Source organism: Taudactylus pleione, unplaced genomic scaffold, assembly GCF_031769625.1.
Source record: "Taudactylus pleione unplaced genomic scaffold, aTauple2 ptg000537l, whole genome shotgun sequence".
NCBI classification, from domain to species: domain Eukaryota; kingdom Metazoa; phylum Chordata; class Amphibia; order Anura; family Myobatrachidae; genus Taudactylus; species Taudactylus pleione.
Genome location: NW_028284939.1, coordinates 1,006,167 through 1,025,000, shown reverse-complemented (window position 1 = coordinate 1,025,000; position 18,834 = coordinate 1,006,167). Strand labels below are relative to the sequence as shown.

Sequence of the window (18,834 nt, the reverse complement as noted above, 5' to 3'; positions counted from 1 at the left end):
TTAAAGGCAACATCTTTCCCACTCCGTGTCCCGATCTCACACGACTGCCTAACAAATAAATGCTGGTTGTCAGAGATGGCAGCTGCTTGGAATCCTTATAAATATGAGCCCGTATTGATCGGGAGGGAATAAAATAGCCCAGTGCCAACGAGTGTTTTGCTTCCCGTCTACAGGACGTCAGCGTTGGCCTTGCGCTGGGATACATTTTCGTTCATAGTCGCTGGGTCTTTATTTCGTCTTTAACCTTTTCCGCTGATTTTCCTTGACCTCTACCGGCTGCTGTGATTTGTCAAATTTGTTCAGTTTCATTTTGTTACAGTTACATATATAATGTGTTCTCTTTTCTTTCCCCCCCCCCATGGAAGAAGGACGCCTCCGTGAACAAGTCACTGGCCCCAGTGCCCGGGTATACTCAGTAGACTGTCTGTCCTTAAACCAAGCATGCAGTTACGCTGTTAAGGTAAGAAGTCTTACCTTTGTAATTGTGTACATCCTTAGTACAATAAAAACAAATATTATTTAGTAAGTCATAATTAGCGTAAATAAGGCATTTAGTTGTAAATGGCAGTCTCAGAAGCAACAGCTCCACTTCAGCAATAGGGAAACCCTAACCCACACTAATGAGCCTCACCGAAGGCAGAATAGTCTTCCCATAGATGGGATTCTGTCTGCGGTCACGGTGTGAATAGTTTGCAAAGGCTAACCTGCTTAGAGAAGGGAGCTTGCAGCTCCTAGGAAGAGGTTTTAAAAATTCCCCAACTTTTAATTGTTTAAAAATGTATTTTAATAATACCACATTACAAATAATGGAGCCAAGCTCACATGTGGCTTCCTCATTGCACGTGAGTCACATGCTAATTTATGCATTAAATAAAAGTAGGATATAATTAAAATCATGTTCCCTTACAAACAGTCCTTTTCTGATACTACATCCAAATTAAAAAAAAAACTAAAAAAAAACCAGCTCACTTTCTATGCAGGCTTCTGCGACCACAAACTGGTTAAAACTAATTTCATGTTTGGCTCGAAATCTCATAATGCAATTTATTTAGGTATTCAGACTAAAGGATATAATGAGGATTCTTTCATGGTCACTGATAATTGATGCCAATCAGATTTGAACAAAAGAATAATGTAATCTAACCGTCCAGACAAGGTGGATTTTTTTTTTTTTAAAGGCTGAATGAGTGCTATATACAGAGCGTGCTAAGATTATCCGGAAATATACAGCGTTTTCCAATGGTACCGGCATGTAAGGGATACAATGAAATGTTAAATAAGTAATAAAATGTGATACTGAAAGCTAGAAATAAAGCGTGTTATAAAAAGACTATATGTATCTAATATATATATATATATATATATAATTTATATATATATTTTACAAAAAAAAAAAAAAAAGATTAAAAGAGAGACTTCAAAGGCCAAACGAAACATCTGGTAAGCAAATATCATATCCTGTTGCATATTTTATTTGCATATTTTTCAGGGCAGCAGTTGTGGTTTATTTTTTTTATTATAAATGATGGAATGGATAACCGACTGCGCTTTTCCTGTGAAAAAAATGATAAGTCAGACACTGAGGGACCCACTTGCCAGAACGTTTTTTTTTTCTCTTCCCTAGAAAATGCCTGTTGTTATACAGAACAGTCCCACATAAACACATCAGAGCAGATATTAAAAATAGATTCACTGTGAAACACCAGATTACACGGTAAATTAAAAGAAAACCACTGATCCCTTGGCGTGATCTATCAGGCTATGCCACGGACACCAACTCCGATTGTAGGTTTGATGGTTTGTAAACCGGTAGACAGTGAATGTTCCATTGTTAGGGTTAAGATGAGGTGAGATAATACTGTTTGGTGTAGGGGGGATGCATTTTTTTAGTGCTCACCAGACTTCCTGTAGGCAGTGTACATGTGAGAGACGCACAAAGCCTTGGGGATCGATAAAGTGCCAACCAATCAGCACCTAACTGTCACTTTACAGGCTGTGTGTGGAAAATGACAGATAGGAGCTGATTGGTTGGTACTTTTTCTCTCCACTGTATTTCTCTACAAGGCTTAATACATCTGCCCAACATGGTATCTTGAGTTCAGTCAGGATTTCGGGTTCAGAATCTGGTTTAGCAAAGTAAGTAATATTATCAGGGCCGGCACTAGGTTTTGCGCCGTCCTGTGTTGCCACGCCTTCCCTCCTCCACTCCCTCCCCGAGCGTATATACTGAATTTATCGCCGTGTGAGAGGGAGGGCTTTTCCTGCGCCCGGAGTATACAATGGCTCCGGGCGACGGACCTGCTTGCCTGTGCCTGGAACCGCCACTGAATAGTATATCCATAGAACTGAAAACTGACCATAATGATTTATAATAAGAAAAATAAGCACAACCTATAAATTCAACACTATACATACGTAAAAAATGACATGACCACTCTCCTTGCAGATAATATATAAATATATGTTTTTAATTACCAAACAGCATGTCCAGTCAGACCAAGGCCCCCATTTACTAACGGGTTTTATCACCAAAACGAGTGATAAATGTCACTGTGTATGATTAATGGTGCTCCAGCCAATCAGCTCCTAACTGTCACTGTGTATGATAATGGTGCTCCAGCCAATCAGCTCCCAACTGTCACTGTGTAAGATAATGGTGCTCCAGCCAATCAGCTCCTAACTGTCACTGTGTATGATAAATGGTGCTCCAGCCAATCAGCTCCCAACTGTCACTGTGTATGATAATGGTGCTCCAGCCAATCAGCTCCCAACTGTCACTGTGTATGATAATGGTGCTCCAGCCAATCAGCTCCTAAGTGTCACTGTGTATGATAATGGTGCTCCAGCCAATCAGCTCCCAACTGTCACTGTGTATGATAATGGTGCTCCAGCCAATCAGCTCCCAACTGTCAATGTGTATGATAATGGTGCTCCAGCCAATCAGCTCCCAACTGTCACTGTGTATGATAATGGTGCTCCAGCCAATCAGCTCCCAACTGTCACTGTGTATGATAATGGTGCTCCAGCCAATCAGCTCCCAACTGTCACTGTGTATGATAATGGTGCTCCAGCCAATCAGCTCCCAACTGTCGCTGTGTATGATAATGGTGCTCCAGCCAATCATCTCCCAACTGTCACTGTGTATGATAATGGTGCTCCAGCCAATCAGCTCCCAACTGTCATTTTTCTAACAGTTGACAGTTGGGAGCTGATTGGCTGGAGCACCATTTATCATACACAGTGACATTTATCACTCGTTTTGGTGAGAAAACTCGTTAGTAAATGAGGCCCTAATTGCGGTACAGATCCTTTGAACATCATTGCAATCCTATTGGAATGTTGTCAGCATTTCGGTCATCTCTCTGCCCACCAACATCACTCATAGACCATTCCCTTAAATATACCAGCGCTGACCGAAACGTTGACAACATTCCAATAGGACTGCAATGATGTTCAAAGGATCTGTACCACAGAGAGGTGTCAGAAGAACACACTGCAGTTTACTGCTCAGACCATTCAGAGTGCCCTGTGCCCATTCTGGTTCCTGTCCACCGCCGTAAGCGCCTACAATGGGCACACGAGCGTCAGAACTGGACCATGGAGCAATGGAAGAATGTGGGCCTGGTCTGATGAATCACGTCTTCTCTTACATCATGTGGGCGGCCGGGTGCGTGTGCTCCATTTACCTGGGGAAGAGGTGGCACCAGGATGCACTATGGCAGTGGTTCTCAAACTCGGTCCTCAGGACCCCACACAGGTCACGTTTTCCAGGTCACCCAGCAGGTGCACAGGTGTACTCATTACTCACTGACACATTTTAAAAGAGCCACAGATGGAGATAATTATTTCATTTGTGATTCTGTGAGGAGACTTGGAAAACATGCACTTTGAGAACCTGTGCTCTATGGGAAGAAGGCAGGCCGGCGGGGGTAGTGTGATGGTCTGGGTAACGTTCTGCTGGGTAACCTTGGGTCCTGGCATTCATGTGGGTGTTACTGGGACACGTACTACCTATCTAAACATTGTTGCAGACTAAGTACTCCCCTTCCTGGCAATGGTATTCCCTGATGGCAGTGGCCTCTGTCAGCAGGATAATGTGCCTGGCTGACACACTGCAAAGCTGCATACACACTAGACGATATTTTACACGATTCGCCCGATTTTGACGTATCGGAACGTCAAATCGTGTAAAATATGTCCACTCACGATCACGATGTAGATATGCGTACCTGCTGGTCGTACATTGCATTTTCAGATCTTGCCTACAGCGGGCAAGATCTGCCAATCTCGTTATCGAGATTAAGGTCATTGGTCAGATCGTTTTTCAGATTGGAAAGTTTATGCAAGATATCGTTTGTCTGGGAGTGCAGGGGAGTTTCCGGGGGAGTTCAAGGGAATTCGTTGACGACATTTTGCGAGTCGTCTAGTGTGTAGGCACCTTAAAAATTGTTCAGGAATGGTTTGAGGAACATGAAAAAGAGATCAAGGTGGTGACTTGGCCTCCAAATTCTCCAGATCTCAATTTGATTGAGCATCTGTGGGATGTGCTGGAAAAACAAGTCCGAGCCATGGAGGCCCAACCTCACAATTTACAGGACTTACAGGATCTGCTGCTAACATCTTGGAAAACACTTGGACATCAGGACCATCCCCTACAAGAAACATATTTTTTCAGAAGTAAAACTTGTACATTATAAGGAATATCGGACCACCGCCTCAAAAACACCTCTGAATCCCATGATTTGTGGAAAATGGCTCAGCCTTTTACGGCGCAGTTTCACGTTCCTGCAGAACTCTGTGAATGGTAATATCCTTATATCTAACATAAAGAGGTACATTATTCCCATTATATTTTCATGACATGCTATGTATAAAAACTTCCCTTCATCCCTGGATATATCACGTCAACTCCTTATCCTACAAGTACCTGGCTTAGACCAATTGTATATGGAGTTTTAAATTCATTTGAAATAAAAATAAAAAAATATAAAATATAATCAAACAAATAAAATGCCACTTCCGTGCCTAGCGGAGAGATGGTATCTGCTCAGCCAGAGTTGATCCTGCCCGGTCTGTGAGAGTGAAGGAGCTGAATCACAAGAGGTGCGAACTCCTCACTTATCTTAACAACGTGTTAACTACGGTGATTACTTGCTACCATTTACAATCTCACACCACGGAAATGATGCCAAACAAACGCCACGAGCACTGGAAATGACTGTGCGGAATATCAGGAATCCAGGGGGTTCAGTGTATCATCATCAATGTAAAAATAAAAACTGTTACCCTATGTGCAATATATCATTAGTGCATCTTATTAGGAAGGCAGTAGTCACTCCGCTTCCCAGACGTGTAGGTGTAGAAGCACTACTGACCCTCCAACTGCAAACCCAGCACAGTACTGGTGCAGGGAGCTGTAGCCACAGTTATCCCAGATAAAATCCAGGTACAACTGCCTGTCTCACTAGCAGAAGATACACAGATATACGCAGGGGGGAAGAAGCCAGTGCTAATCAATGCAGCAATGCTGAGTCAGGACCAAGAAATTACGGTCACCATAATATACCTCTAATGGGGGGACACATATGAATTGCACAGGTTCAGTGCCTGGCTGAGAAGCAGGAAAAGGAATTTGCTGGGCCACGGTTAGAGCAGTTCATGGGACAAATATTCTGGTATTGGAGTTTGGACAGGGAGGAGTTAATGCAGGCCAGGAACTGGGGTTAAGTGGGATCAGGGGCCTGATGCTGGTTCACAGCAGCTGTTTACTTATGCAGCTCTGAAGTCCCAAGTCTGCACAGATATCAGGATTACAGTGAGCAGCACCGAAGTAATTGTGCCTACGGCTCATCTCCAGATAGGGGCATTCATAAGAGGTTACAGCAACATACATATTGTCATGCAGGTCGGTAAGGGCCATTTCCTGCCCGCCACTGCACACAAGCAGCAGTTGGGATTACCAGTGCACTTAGTATAAATGTAGGACTACCCTACTGTTGTGTCCAGCTACTCTGCTCTTGGACAGTATTTTGTAATAAGAACATAATTGTTCTCAGCTGGGTAATTCTGGGCTACAGGCTCCGATGGCTGAAGCCCCTTCAGGTTGGAACCATTCATTGTCGGAACCACTGGCCAAGCAATGCTTTGCAATAAGTGGAACATATGTCACAGCAGGAGCAGTTGGCATAATAAAAAAGACATGGCCGACTGAACATCTGGTTTCTCAGGTATTAGAGATTTGTTAGAACTTTGGGAGCAGAGCCTCACCGCAACTGGGCGCTGAGAGAGCAGAGCTTCAGTGGGAATTTGGCGCTGAGGGAGCAGAGCCTAACTGGCAACTGGGTGCCGAGGGAGCAGAGCCTTACTGGCAACTGAGGGAGCAGAGCTTCCTGGCAACTGGATGCTGAGGGGCAGAGCTTCAGTGGGAACTGGATGCTGAGGGAGTAGAGCCTCACTGCAAACTGGCCTCTGTGGGGGTAGAGTTTCAGTGGGAACTGGCCACTGAGGGGGCAGAGCTTCAGTGGGAACTGGCCACTAAGGGAGCAGAGCTTCAGTGGGAACTGGATGCTGAGGGAGTAGAGCCTCATTGCAAACTGGCCACTGAGGGGGCAGAGCTTCAGTGGGAACTGGCCACTGAGGGAGCAGAGCTTCAGTGGGAACTGGATGCTGAGGGAGTAGAGCCTCACTGCAAACTGGCCACTGAGGGGGCAGAGCTTCAGTGGGAACTGGACAATGAGGAGGCAGAGCTTCAGTGGGAACTGGGCACTGAGGGAGCAGAGCTTCAGTGGGAACTTGGCACTGAGGGAGCAGAGCCTCACAGGCAACTGGTTGCTGAGGGAGAAGAGCTTCAGTGGGAATTGGGTGCTGAGGGAGCAGAGCCTCACTGCAAACTGGCCACTGATGGAGCAGAGCTTCAGTGGAACTGGGTGCTGAGGGAGCAGAGCTTTAGTGGGAATTGATCACTGAGGGAGCAGATCTTTAGTGGAAACTGACTACTGAGCACTGAGGGAGCAGAGCTTTAGTGGGAACTGAGTGCTGAGGGAGCAGAGCTTCAATGGGAAGTGGGCGCTGAGGGAGCAGAGCTTCAGTGGGAACTGGGCGCTGAGGGAGCACAGCCTTGCTGATAACTGGGCTTTAGTGGGAATTAAGCATTGAGGGAGCAGAGCTTTAGATGGAACTGACTACTGAGCACTGATGGAGCAGAGCTTCAGGGGGAACTGAGTGCTGAGGGAGCAGAGCCTCACTGGCAGGTGGGCATTGTGGGAACAGAGCTTTTCTGGCATGTGGACACTCTGCTAAAAAAGTTCAAGTGGCAGATGGACATCCCGGGAGCAGGGCTACACTGGCAACTGGGAAGTGACAGAAAAGAGTCTCGCTGACAGGCTGAACATCTGGGATTAGAGCTTTCTTCACTGGTATACACTCTGGTTGATGAAATTCACCAGCAAATGGGCAGTGAAGGAGCAGAGCTTCACTGACAATCAGACCCTGTGGTACTAGAGCTTTTCTTGCAGAAGGACACACTGGTAGCAGGAGCCTTGCTGGCAGAAGTACACTGTGGGCCTGGCTCTAAGCGGTCAAAAAATCGGCTCCTTCCAGCATTTGGAAATCCATGTGAACATCCGCTAGTTTTGTGAGACAGACGCATCTATAAGACGACACTTCCTCCCAGCTCTCTGCTTGTGAGAGTTGCCATCATCACTCTCTGCTTGTGAGAGTTGCCATCATTTACGAAATGACCTGTTACAACCCTATTTCCACCCGATAAAAGCCATGCAGCCACAAGTGAGATGCAACCAAGATGAATTGCTTGTAAGGCGTCCATTAATTTATTGCAATTAACACTTGGATACAAACCATTAAGCTAACTTAACACTAGAAATGACGACAATGACACCACTGCATTGGATTAAAGATCAACGTTATTTATTAATTGTAAATTCATTTTAATTCAATAAGGGTGGCAAAGAAGGACGCTACCAAGAACTAGCTCTAGGCAATTGACTCTCTTTTGAGAGTCAATTGGGTGACAACTAAACTGTGGGAGTGAAACTAGACTGGCATGTGGACACTCTGGAAGCGATGCTGGACTGTCAGGGGGACACTCTGGGAGGAGCGCTATACTGGCAGGCATATATTCTGGGAGCAATGCTAGACTGGCAGGCGGACACACTGGCAGACGGGCACTGTGGGAGCGGAGTTACACTGGCAAGAAGGTATTCTGGGAGCAGTGCTACATTGGCAGGTGGACACTGGGAGCAGAGCTAGATTGGCAGATGGACCCGTGGAGCAGAGCTAGATTGGCAGGTGGACACTGAGAGCAGAGCTAGATTGGCAAGTGGACACTGAGAGCAGAGCTAGATTGGCAGGTGGACACAGACACTGGGAGCAGAGCTAGATTGGCAGGTGGACACTGGGAGCAGAGCTAGATTGGCAGGTGGACACTTGAGAGCAGAGCTAGATTGGCAGGTAGACACCGGGAGCAGAGCTAGATAGACAGGTGGACACTGGGAGCAGAGCTAGATTGGCAGGTGGACACTGGGAACAGAGCTAGATTGGCAGGTGGACACTGGGAGCAGAGCTAGATTGGCAGGTGGACACTGGGAGCAGAGCTAGATTGGCAGGTGGACACTTGAGAGCAGAGCTAGATTGGCAGGTGGACACTGGGAGCAGAGCTAGCTAGACAGGTGGACACTGGGAGCAGAGCTAGATTGGCAGGTGGACACTGGGAACAGAGCTAGATTGGCAGGTGGACACTGGGAGCAAAGCTAGATTGGCATGTTGGCATTTTGGGAGCAGAGCTAGACTGGCAGGTGGGCATTTTGGGAGCAGAGCTAGACTGGCAGGTGGGTATTCTGGGAGCAGAGTTAGAGTGGCAGGTGGTTATTCTGGGAGCAGAGCTAGACTGGCAGGTGTACACTGGGATCAGCGGTAGAGGCAGATGGCATTCTGGGAGCAGGGCTAGACTGGCAGGTGGGCATTCTGGAAGCAGAGCTAGACTGGCAGGTGGCCATTCTGGGAGCAGAGCTAGACTGGGAGTTGTGCATTCTGGTAGCAGAGCTAGACTGGCAGGTGGGCATTCTGGGAGCAGAGCTAGACTGGCAGGTGGCCGTTCTGGGAGCAGAGCTAGACTGGCAGGTGGGCATTCTAGGATCAGAGCTAGATTGGTAGGTGGACATTTTGGGAGCAGAGCTAGACTGGCAGGTGTACACTGGGAGCAGAGCTAGATTGGCAGTTGGGCATTCAGGGATCAGAGCTAGACTGGTAGGTGGGCATTCTGGGAGCAGAGCTAGACTGGCAGGTGTACACTGGGAACAGAGCTAGACTGGCAGGTGGGCATTCTAGGAGCAGAGCTAGACTGGCAGGTGGGCATTCTGGGAGCAGAGCTAGACTGGCAGATGGGCATTCTGGGAACAGAGCTAGACTGGCGGGTGGGCATTCTGGGAGCAAAGCTAGACTGGCAGGTGTACACTGGGAACAGAGCTAGACTGGCAGGTGGGCATTCTAGGAGCAGAGCTAGACTGGCAGGTGGGCATTCTGGGAGCAGAGCTAGACTGGCAGGTGGGCATTCTCGGAGCAAAGCTAGACTGGCAGGTGGGCATTCTGGGAGCAGAGCTGGATTGGCAGGTGGGCATTCTGGGAGCAGAGATAGACTGGCAGGCAAATACTCTGGGAACTGATTCTGAGTCGCACACAAATTGGCTGTAGTTGCGGGCAACCATGGAAACCTGGTTTACTACTTTATGCCAATGTAAGAATCCATTAAACAAATGCGGATGATTGTGCGTGTGCAAACAGAAACCAGTGCCAACCATTGATTATATATCGCCCACCTCAACGGTCATCATTAGTATCTGCACTTGTGCCAGTCCCATTCTAGATTCAAGAGATCCTTCAGAAGCGGGCTTCTCTTCCCCATACGCACAAGCTTTTGATACACGCCCCCGACACTCCCACAAGCCAAGTTGGTTACGTGCGATCGCATTGTCAGCGTCCAGTTCCCGCCCCAGACCTGCCCTATTTCATGGAAAGACAGATTTGGCCAAGTTGTGTCACATTCAGAATAGGATGGACATAGGAAAAAATAACTAAAGCTGGGTACACACTGGAGAGACAGAACGAAGCCCTTGAACGGGGATTGCCCGTACACACTTGAACAAGTTAATGAATGACGAAACAATCACTGTTCCATCCTTCATTAACATACCTCAGGTTGCTAGTGATATGTGCTGCACATGAAACCTAGCGTTCATCTCTAGCGACCGCAGGATCACGCAATCGTCCATACACTCTGAGCGATGTAGGCGATTTGTTGTTACGAAACGTCAAATCGGCCCAACATCGCTCCAGTGTATACCCACTGTAAATTCGCTTCTGCGCATGTACTGTCTGCAAAAAGTCAACATTCTCGTTTCACTGACAGGCAGACCATCAGGGAGCAGAGGTGCACTGGCAGGCAGACCATCAGGGAGCAGAGCTGCACTTGCAGGCAGACCATCAGGGAGCAGAGCTGCACTTGCAGGCAGACCATCAGGGAGCAGAGCTGCACTTGCAGGCAGACCATCAGGGAGCAGAGCTGCGCTTGCAGGCAGACCATCACGGAGCAGAGCTGAAGTGGCAGGCAGACCATCAGGGAGCAGAGCTGCACTTGCAGGCAGACCATCAGGGAGCAGAGCTGCGCTTGCAGGCAGACCATCAGGGAGCAGAGGTGCACTGGTAGGCAGACCATCAGGTAGCAGAGCTGCACTTGCAGGCAGACCTTCGGGGAGCAGAGGTGCACTGGCAGGCAGACCATCAAGGAGCAGAGCTGAAGTGGCAGGCAGACCATCAGGGAGCAGAGCTGCACTGGCAGGCAGACCATCAGGGAGCAGAGCTGCACTGGCAGGCAGACCATCAGGGAGCAGAGGTGCACTGGCAGGCAGACCATCAGGGAGCAGAGGTGCACTGGCAGGCAGACCATCAGGGAGCAGAGCTGCACTGGCAGGCAGACCATCAGGGAGCAGAGCTGAAGTGGCAGGCAGACCATCAATAATTGTGGCGTGTCCATTTACTGCACACTTTATCCTGCCGTTTTCTGCTTTGGTATAAACAGTCACATGATATATTACCATTTCAGCCAGTCATACAGAAGTGTCCTCACACACTATTGCCGCAGTTGCGCCAAACAGCTCTTCCCGGCACACGCCAGGTCCCGTGCAACTCATCTTGCACCGTGCATCTGTTTCACCTGAATATACATCTTAGCCACCTAACGAGACGGCACTGATTTGTTTTATTTGCCAGACTTGTACATCTGTGTGTGACTGAGTCTGACGTGCTACAAGTTCCATTGTGCAACTTTGTACATATTTCAAACCAATTCCTCTGTGATTAAAATGTCAGTCTGCCATCTCCGGTACAGATTGAGTGGTGTTTTGCTGTGCCCAGAGCCGGCTCTAGGGGTGTTCGACCTGTGCGTCCGCACAGGCGAGCCACCCATAGAGGGGGCACCCCTCCCCAACATCCCGATTTCAGTGAGACAGTACTATCACTCTGTTCAGCCCGTGGGCTGAAGTGGCCCACGGGTGGTCAAATCGGGAGGTTGGGGACCCCCACCGCCGCAGCTGTGCGGCGGTGCCGGATCCCAGAGACTCTGAATGGATGTTGAGCGCATGCGCGCGACATCCATTCAGTGACGGGAGAGGGGCTGGGGGAAGCCCAGGTAGTGAGGCTCCCCCCAGCCTGATGTTATTTGGAGGGGGCGTTTTCTATGTTAATTAGGCCACGCCCCTATTTTTGGAGCCGCGTGCAAAGATAGGGCGCACTGGAGAGGGCCGACAAAGGGTGCTCCGACCCCTGGAGCCGGCCCTGGCTGTGCCCGTGGTGCAAACAAGAGGCAAACTTGAAATAAAAATTTGCTACGCTACACCGCTCGGCGTGGTTCACTCGCACCCGTCATCTGTCCCCGCATGGCGTATATATTGGCTAGGTGTATGAGAACACATCTGTAGGCCTTGCTGCTTCTGATTGGCCCTCCTGCTCACACTATTATTTACCACACAGACAAACTAGTCTGACGCCTGGGGCAGCAGAGTTCAGAGGTCAGCATAGGGCTGCCATGATGTGACTTTTACCAGCCTGATTTATTCTGTTTCCTTTCCTCAAATCAGGGACAGTTTACGACAGAGAATTTCCTCCGCTTTCCTTTGTTAAGGTTTTTTTTCCCCCCCGCTAAAATATATTAATGTTTAATCGTGTTCTCCAACATATTATATTCCAATATCCTGATCTGAAACACACAAATACCCTCCCGACGTACAATTAAAATCAGTCTCCCCTGAAAAATCATTTCAATGAGTAGGAAGCCCCTGCACCAATTAGTACATCTCACTGTTAGTATAATACCCGGTATATTGTTTCACCACAGGCAGAAAACGTTTCTGTTCTGCTTGGTATTCCCAGCGCTGAAGAACCAGCTAACTTTGTTAATAAATAGCCATGAGAAATTAACATTATAGCATAATTTAATCAAGATATTACACAGTGACAGATGACTGAGTTACACTGGAAAAATCCTTATTACCTATTAACCGACCTTATTTTTAAACTGATCTCAGGTGTTAATTACTGACCAATGGGAAAGCAGATTAATAGAGTTAGGTTAAGGAGCATCTCCTAGTGGCAGAATCGGTGGATAGGTTGTAATCCCTGATATCACTGAGCCTTGCCCTCAGACACCATCCCAGCCAGGGGGGGTATCTATAATGGGTACACTGCAGGATGTGCGGTGCACACGGGCCCCTGGGTCCAAGGGGGCCCACACCGCACACCTTGCACCCATTCATTCAATACACGTAGGGTTTTGACAGGGCAGACGGGTCCTCCCTGCAGTGGGTCCCATAGCAGTTGCACTCCCTGCTATCTTTCTAGCCCACTATTGTGTTTAAATGAATAGACAACGATGATGATATCACCAATAGCAATAAGTTGATCTACCTTTTCTCCCCTGACATCTCTCCCTCTCTCCTCACTCGTATCTCCAACTGTCTTTCTGCTATATCTTCCTGGATGTCCCAGCGATTTTTAAGAAATCTTAATATGAAATTAATATGTCTAAGACTGAGCTGATCATCTTCCCACCCTCCCACATAACCTCACCTCCCACTATTTCTTTATCAATTGATGGCACAACTATCTCCTCTAGCCCCATAGTGTGCTGTCTTGGAGTTATCCTGGACTTCTCCCTCTCCTTCAAACCACATATCCAGAACCTCTCACAGTCCTGTCATTTCCATCTTAAAAATATTTCCAGGATCAGACCCTTTCTCACCCAGGATGCTACTAAGACCTTAATACACTCACTGGTCATCTCCAGATTGGATTACTGTAACCTTCTCCTATCTGGCCTCCCCAACTCCCATCTCTCTCCGGTCTGTCCTCAATACTGCTACTCGACTTATCTTTCTCTCCAAACGCTCTTCATCTGCCTCCCCTCTCTTACAAGCCCTCCACTGGCTCCCCTTCCCCTTCAAAACCCAATTCAAGGTTCTCACACTCGCTTACAAAGCCCTCACACACTCCTCTCCCATTTACATCTCTGACCTCATCTCCCTTCACTCTCCTGTCCGCCCTCTTCGTTCAACAAATGCCTCTCATGCCAACTTATTACTTCCTCCCACTCCCGCCTCCAAGACTTTGCCCGTGCTGCTCCTCACCTCTGGAACTCTCTCCCCATCAGATTCGCCACCTCTCTACAATCCCTCAAACGGGCTCTCAAGACCCACTACTTCATCAGTGCCTTCCAGCTCTCATCCTAACTTGCTACTACATGCTCCCTCCTCCCTGTCTTCCCCATCTGTATCATGCCCGCCGGTCTGCCCCTCCCCTTGAGAATGTAAGCTCTTGCGAGCAGGGCCCTCTACCCTCTTGTGCTTCTCCTTACTTTATGTTCATCTACTTCTTACTCACCACTAGGACACCTAACACTTGGTGCCTATGCTTTGTTGCTTAATTGGGTGTTATGGCCACCGATGCATCAATGTATATTATCCATGTAGTTGTCCTTCATTGTATTGTATTTTACTATAAGTCACTTTTTGGTTATGTACCTTGTAAGGCGCTGCGGAACACTTGTGGCGCCATATAAATAAACAATAATAATAACTTGAATATGTGGAATTCAGATCTATTCTTTAAGCTCTGTTTAACGGGGCAAGAGCACCATTTTATCGTCAGTTTGTCGGTTTGTTCACAGCAGAATGGAGTATTTCAGGAGTGCTGGTCTTGTTGGAGTCAGCGAGCTGTCCACTTGTGACAGTAGGGAAAAGGGCGTATATAGTGGAAGGGGCGTTTGATAGTGGAAGGGGCAGGATCTCCCTACAGCACTGAGCAGGGATGTGAGGTTCCTGCCACACTTACGTGGGTAGATTGGGGTGTGAAATCCACCTATAGTTGCTGGGAGCATGTATGAAGGATATTATTTTTTGTGCTTACAGCCTGTATGCTATTTATAATAATGTTTCCTAAGTCAATGGATGCAAGTCATTAGTTGCAGATATAAATTATTATCATTATTTTAACTTTTTTTGCTAGCGGACTCTCAATAATTCCATTGGCATTATATGCAGATTACATCTAAGAGGCAGGTCTTTCTACTGTGGCCATTGACTTTTTGAATTTCTTTGCCGACGAGAGAACCGACCCAACCATAAGGTCATCAGCCCGTTGTACACAGTGGGCCTGATTCAATACGGATCGCTATTGCAATCGCAGCAGCGATTACGCACGCAGACCCGCTGCGAAAATATGCTAATGTTTGCAATCGCTATGCCGTCACAACCCTACACAAAGACGCCCACTACCCCTTACTCACATCCGTAATACCTTGCAAGTCTGCGAAACCATCGGGAACATCGAGTACCATCGGAGCCTCACACACAATTACAACAGGTCAGACCTTACTCAGGATTTGCTAACCTCATTGCACACAGAAAGAACTCAGGCTGCGTAAGCCATCGCAGTGGGTAATTTATGTACGCCCCTGTAACGGCGTTCAAACGCCTGCGTTTCCCCAACCACCCCCCAATCAGGCCCAGGATTCCTATCCTGAACTGTTTATTCTTTCCTTCAAACCTCCTCTCCATGGGTGGCCGGGCTTTGGACGGGCAGATAAATTACTTTACTCAGGCACGGGGAGTCGGGCAAGGGAGCATGAGCATGGGGTAATCTGGTCAAAGCTTACGTAAGTGGGCCCCCCACATCTTTTGCGCACACAAGGGATAAATTTAGCTTTGTACTGCATCCCAAAATCACCAGGTTCCTAGAAAATAGCAGTGCAGTATAATATTAAATAAAGCATGTGGTTTTTATTACGTTTGTTTTACAACAGAAAGAACAAAAATAAGCATACAAAGTTTTATGATTACAATATTAAGAATACAAGTAACATGACTGAATGTTTAATCTAGGAGAGCAAGTGATGCGAATACGAAGGTCTTTTGCCGTATTGAGTAACTGTCCTAAACACAGACTACAAAAAAAGTGTAGAGGAGAGGTTTCCAAACTCAAGGTGCCCTAATGGTCCAGGTTTTCAGGATTACCGTGCTTGGGCGCAGGTTAATTATTATCTGAGTCAATTTGATTTAACCATCTGTGCTCAGCCACGGACATGTTGACTGAGCGTCCTGCGCTGCCTCCGTCCATTAGTAAGAGCAGGCGATCTCTAGGGCCCGCCGCAGCTCTGTTAGGAGATCTGACCTCCGAAATACGGTACTGCGCTTGCCCTGAGACTCTCCCCAATGTTTCTGCCATACAAGGATACACAGGTGCCCCAGACACCCTGTACCACCACCGAATGTCTAGTGGAGCACAGCGCCACGCACCACTACCTAGGGTCTATGCTCCGACTCCACCAAGCGCACTACAACTCCCAGCATACCAAATCACTCCAGGCTGCATCTAATACTTAGATATATTGTACCTGCTTTATCCTTGTGTCTACAACCATCTGTATGTCTGCCTGGTTAATAAACCTAAGAACTGGTTAAGCTGTTTCACGTTTGGACTAATCGCCACCAGCACCACATAACTGCGCACTTCACCAATTCACCGACACTTCAGTACCCCCAGGGCTCAGAGTACTGATAAGAGCCCCAACTATGCCAATACTCTATTAATAGGTTACGTACCCAGTGTTCTAACCATGGCAATTCTGCTAATAGGATATCCTTATAACCTGGACTGTTAGGGTTCCTTGAGGACCAAGTTTGACCACCATTGGTGTAGAAGGAAAAAGGAGAATAGTGTTCACGCTAGGTCCGATGCCGGGACATAGGAAGGGGCACCCCTTTCGCCCGTGCCCGAAAAGGGGGCGTGGTCACTCTTGGGGGCGTGTCCGGTACTTACGGACAAGCTGGGCTGCCCCCAAGCTCTCCTGTCTCTGTGAATGGATGCCGGGCACATGCGCCCGGCAGCTATTCACCGGTAGTGACCGCTGCACCGCAATTTTTCCCACCTGCGGGCAACTGCGGTCCGCAGGTGGGGAAGGCAGCTGCCATGTTGTTTTAGCAGGGTGCCGCCAAAAGGGTAGGGTGTATTCTGCCCTTTTAAAAGCGGGCAGGATGTAAATGCCGGAGAAGCAATTTCGGGTGATAACAAAGCAAACGAAGATATACTGTTGGCAGAGAGACCACCCTACGGCAGTACCTTCTCGTTATGGCCAGTCCTGGTTAAGGAATTAACATGTCCTATGGAATGCCTTGCCACGCACAATAAGTCTTTCCTCTAGTCTCCAATTCTTCAAGCGCTCCCTGAGAACTCACCTCTTCAGACAAGCTTATCAGATTCCAGAACTCCCCACATAACCTTCATAGCTTCCATATCTAATTACATCCCTTTCACAGTCCACACATAACCTCACACATTGTCTTTCTTTCACATCCTCCTGATATTTGGCCGACATTCCTGTGTGACTGGATCATGCAGCCCACCAAGAAACTCTGCATTCTGGTTGGATCACAATGCAATATATAGCACCTATCCTTGTGTATCAATGCCTATTTCCCTATAGATTGTAAGCTTACGAGCAGGGCCTTCCTACCTCTATATCTGTCTGTTATTACCCAGTTTAGTTCTATTTATGGTTCCAATTGTAAAGCAGAACGGAATATGCTGCGCTATATAAGAAACTGTTAATAAATAACTGTCCTCATACAGGACAATAGACCACCATTAAGCATTATTTACTATCTGGTGACCACAGGATGCCAATGTTTCTATCAATTTGTGCCAGAAAACCATAGCACTCGATAGGAAACACTTGCCGGTACTTGGAAAACATACAAACCACCCGAACAGATTAGAATTGGATCCACGGGCAGGGCGCAGTAAGGCGGCAGCGCCAACCACTGTGCTACCGTGCTGTAGATAATGTTGTCAAATACTGAGTTTTTTGTATTCACGCTGCCTCTTCCTGTATTTGCACGGGCCCCTCACTCTCCCTCTCTCTCTCCCTTACTTTCTATGTGATAGCAATGGTGCATATATGGAAGAGTGAGATAGATGGGTTTTTTTTTTTTTTTTTTGCTTTTTGCTTTTTTAATTCTAGATCCTAACCCCGCTTATTATCAAAGAAACTTCCAGCTTATTAGCGACGGAGGACTTTTATCCTTTGTATTGCCCTATTTGCCAGGGCTTCCTGAATTAAACGACCATTTCCTGCTCTTTATATGCATGACCGCATCTGGGCAGGCAGCTCACAGCCTTGTTCCCTAATAACAATCACCTTCTCCCTCAGTCTCTCTTGATTGTGTCTAATTCACTCTGACAGATAGTGCCTGACAACTAGCCCGCTTTCCCTCCCTCCGTGACCTGAAGTTACTCACAGCACTTATATAGTCTGTCATTTTTAATATTTGATTTCATTTTAAGTTATGTGTTTTACCGAGAAGATGAAACAAAAAACGGGAGCTTGTAATGGAACATAAATTTAACCCTTCAAGGGTGCCGTGGGCAGCATCCATTCCCGGCGCCTTTGGCATGCTATTATGTTTGGAATAAAAAATAGGATTCATTTCTGGAAGAAAAAGAAGTAGACGGTTTGTTGTGTTTGTTTGTTTTTTTGTTTCTTAGCTGACAGATAATCTCTGAAGTCCCAGGTGATATATAAAGAGAGCGTTTACACGGTGAAGCCACCAGACCTTCTTCCAGACTGTAAAAGATTATTGCCGAAAATTCAAAAGTGCAGCCGAAATGCCATACAGATGTTCAAATACAGTTTTATTGGGAGCATCTGGATTGGCGGTCCAAAAATGGCTGCCTATGTGGCAGAACCACATCTTCTGGCGGCGGGGTGGTGCTTGACGAGCCCTGGCTAGCCAGATGAATGCCAGTTTACGATTAATGTTCGGAACGCTGAATGCAAAGAATGCGTCACCTGTATTAAGCACCCCAGGTTAACTTGACTTGCGAAAAAATGTTGGCGCAGTTTTGCCGGCTGCCGTGAAAGAGCTACTAAGAAAATTCACAAATATATACAGAAAAATAAAGTTGTTTCAACCAAATCGATATTTAAAGAAACGAAAATCTGTGATAGTGGGGGGAAGTTTTTTCCCCATGCTCTTCCTGTCTGTAATTCTATTGAAGGAAACGTGCGCCGTCCTCTCGGAAATACCTAATAACAGAGAATATTTGCTTGCGCCCAGCTGCATAGCAAAAGGTTCAAATGCTGTTAGGCATCTTTGTCCCTCTTGCCTTAGTGACGTCAGCAATTCCTAGCGAATCCATTGGCTGCCCACTCCTGTACACTGGTTCAGCAAACAAGATGGCCGCCTCGGCTGCATGCTGCTTTCATTGAAT

The 18,834-nt window shown here is 47.2% G+C and overlaps 1 protein-coding gene across 9 annotated transcripts in view; it reads left to right on the top strand.

Annotated features, from left to right (window-relative positions):
• The window catches only part of ZNF536 (zinc finger protein 536), a 640,597-nt gene that overhangs the window by 195,437 nt on the left and 426,326 nt on the right, over positions 1 to 18,834 (top strand). For 7 of the 9 annotated variants that reach the window (XM_088451057.1, XM_088451058.1, XM_088451061.1 and 4 more), the window contains one exon: positions 366 to 460. The exons of 1 other annotated variant lie outside the window; for it this stretch is intronic. The gene's annotated coding sequence lies outside the window, so the exon portion shown is untranslated. The remainder of the gene's footprint in view (positions 1 to 365; positions 461 to 18,834) is intronic. One more of the 9 variants, XM_088451056.1, reaches the window with a different exon arrangement.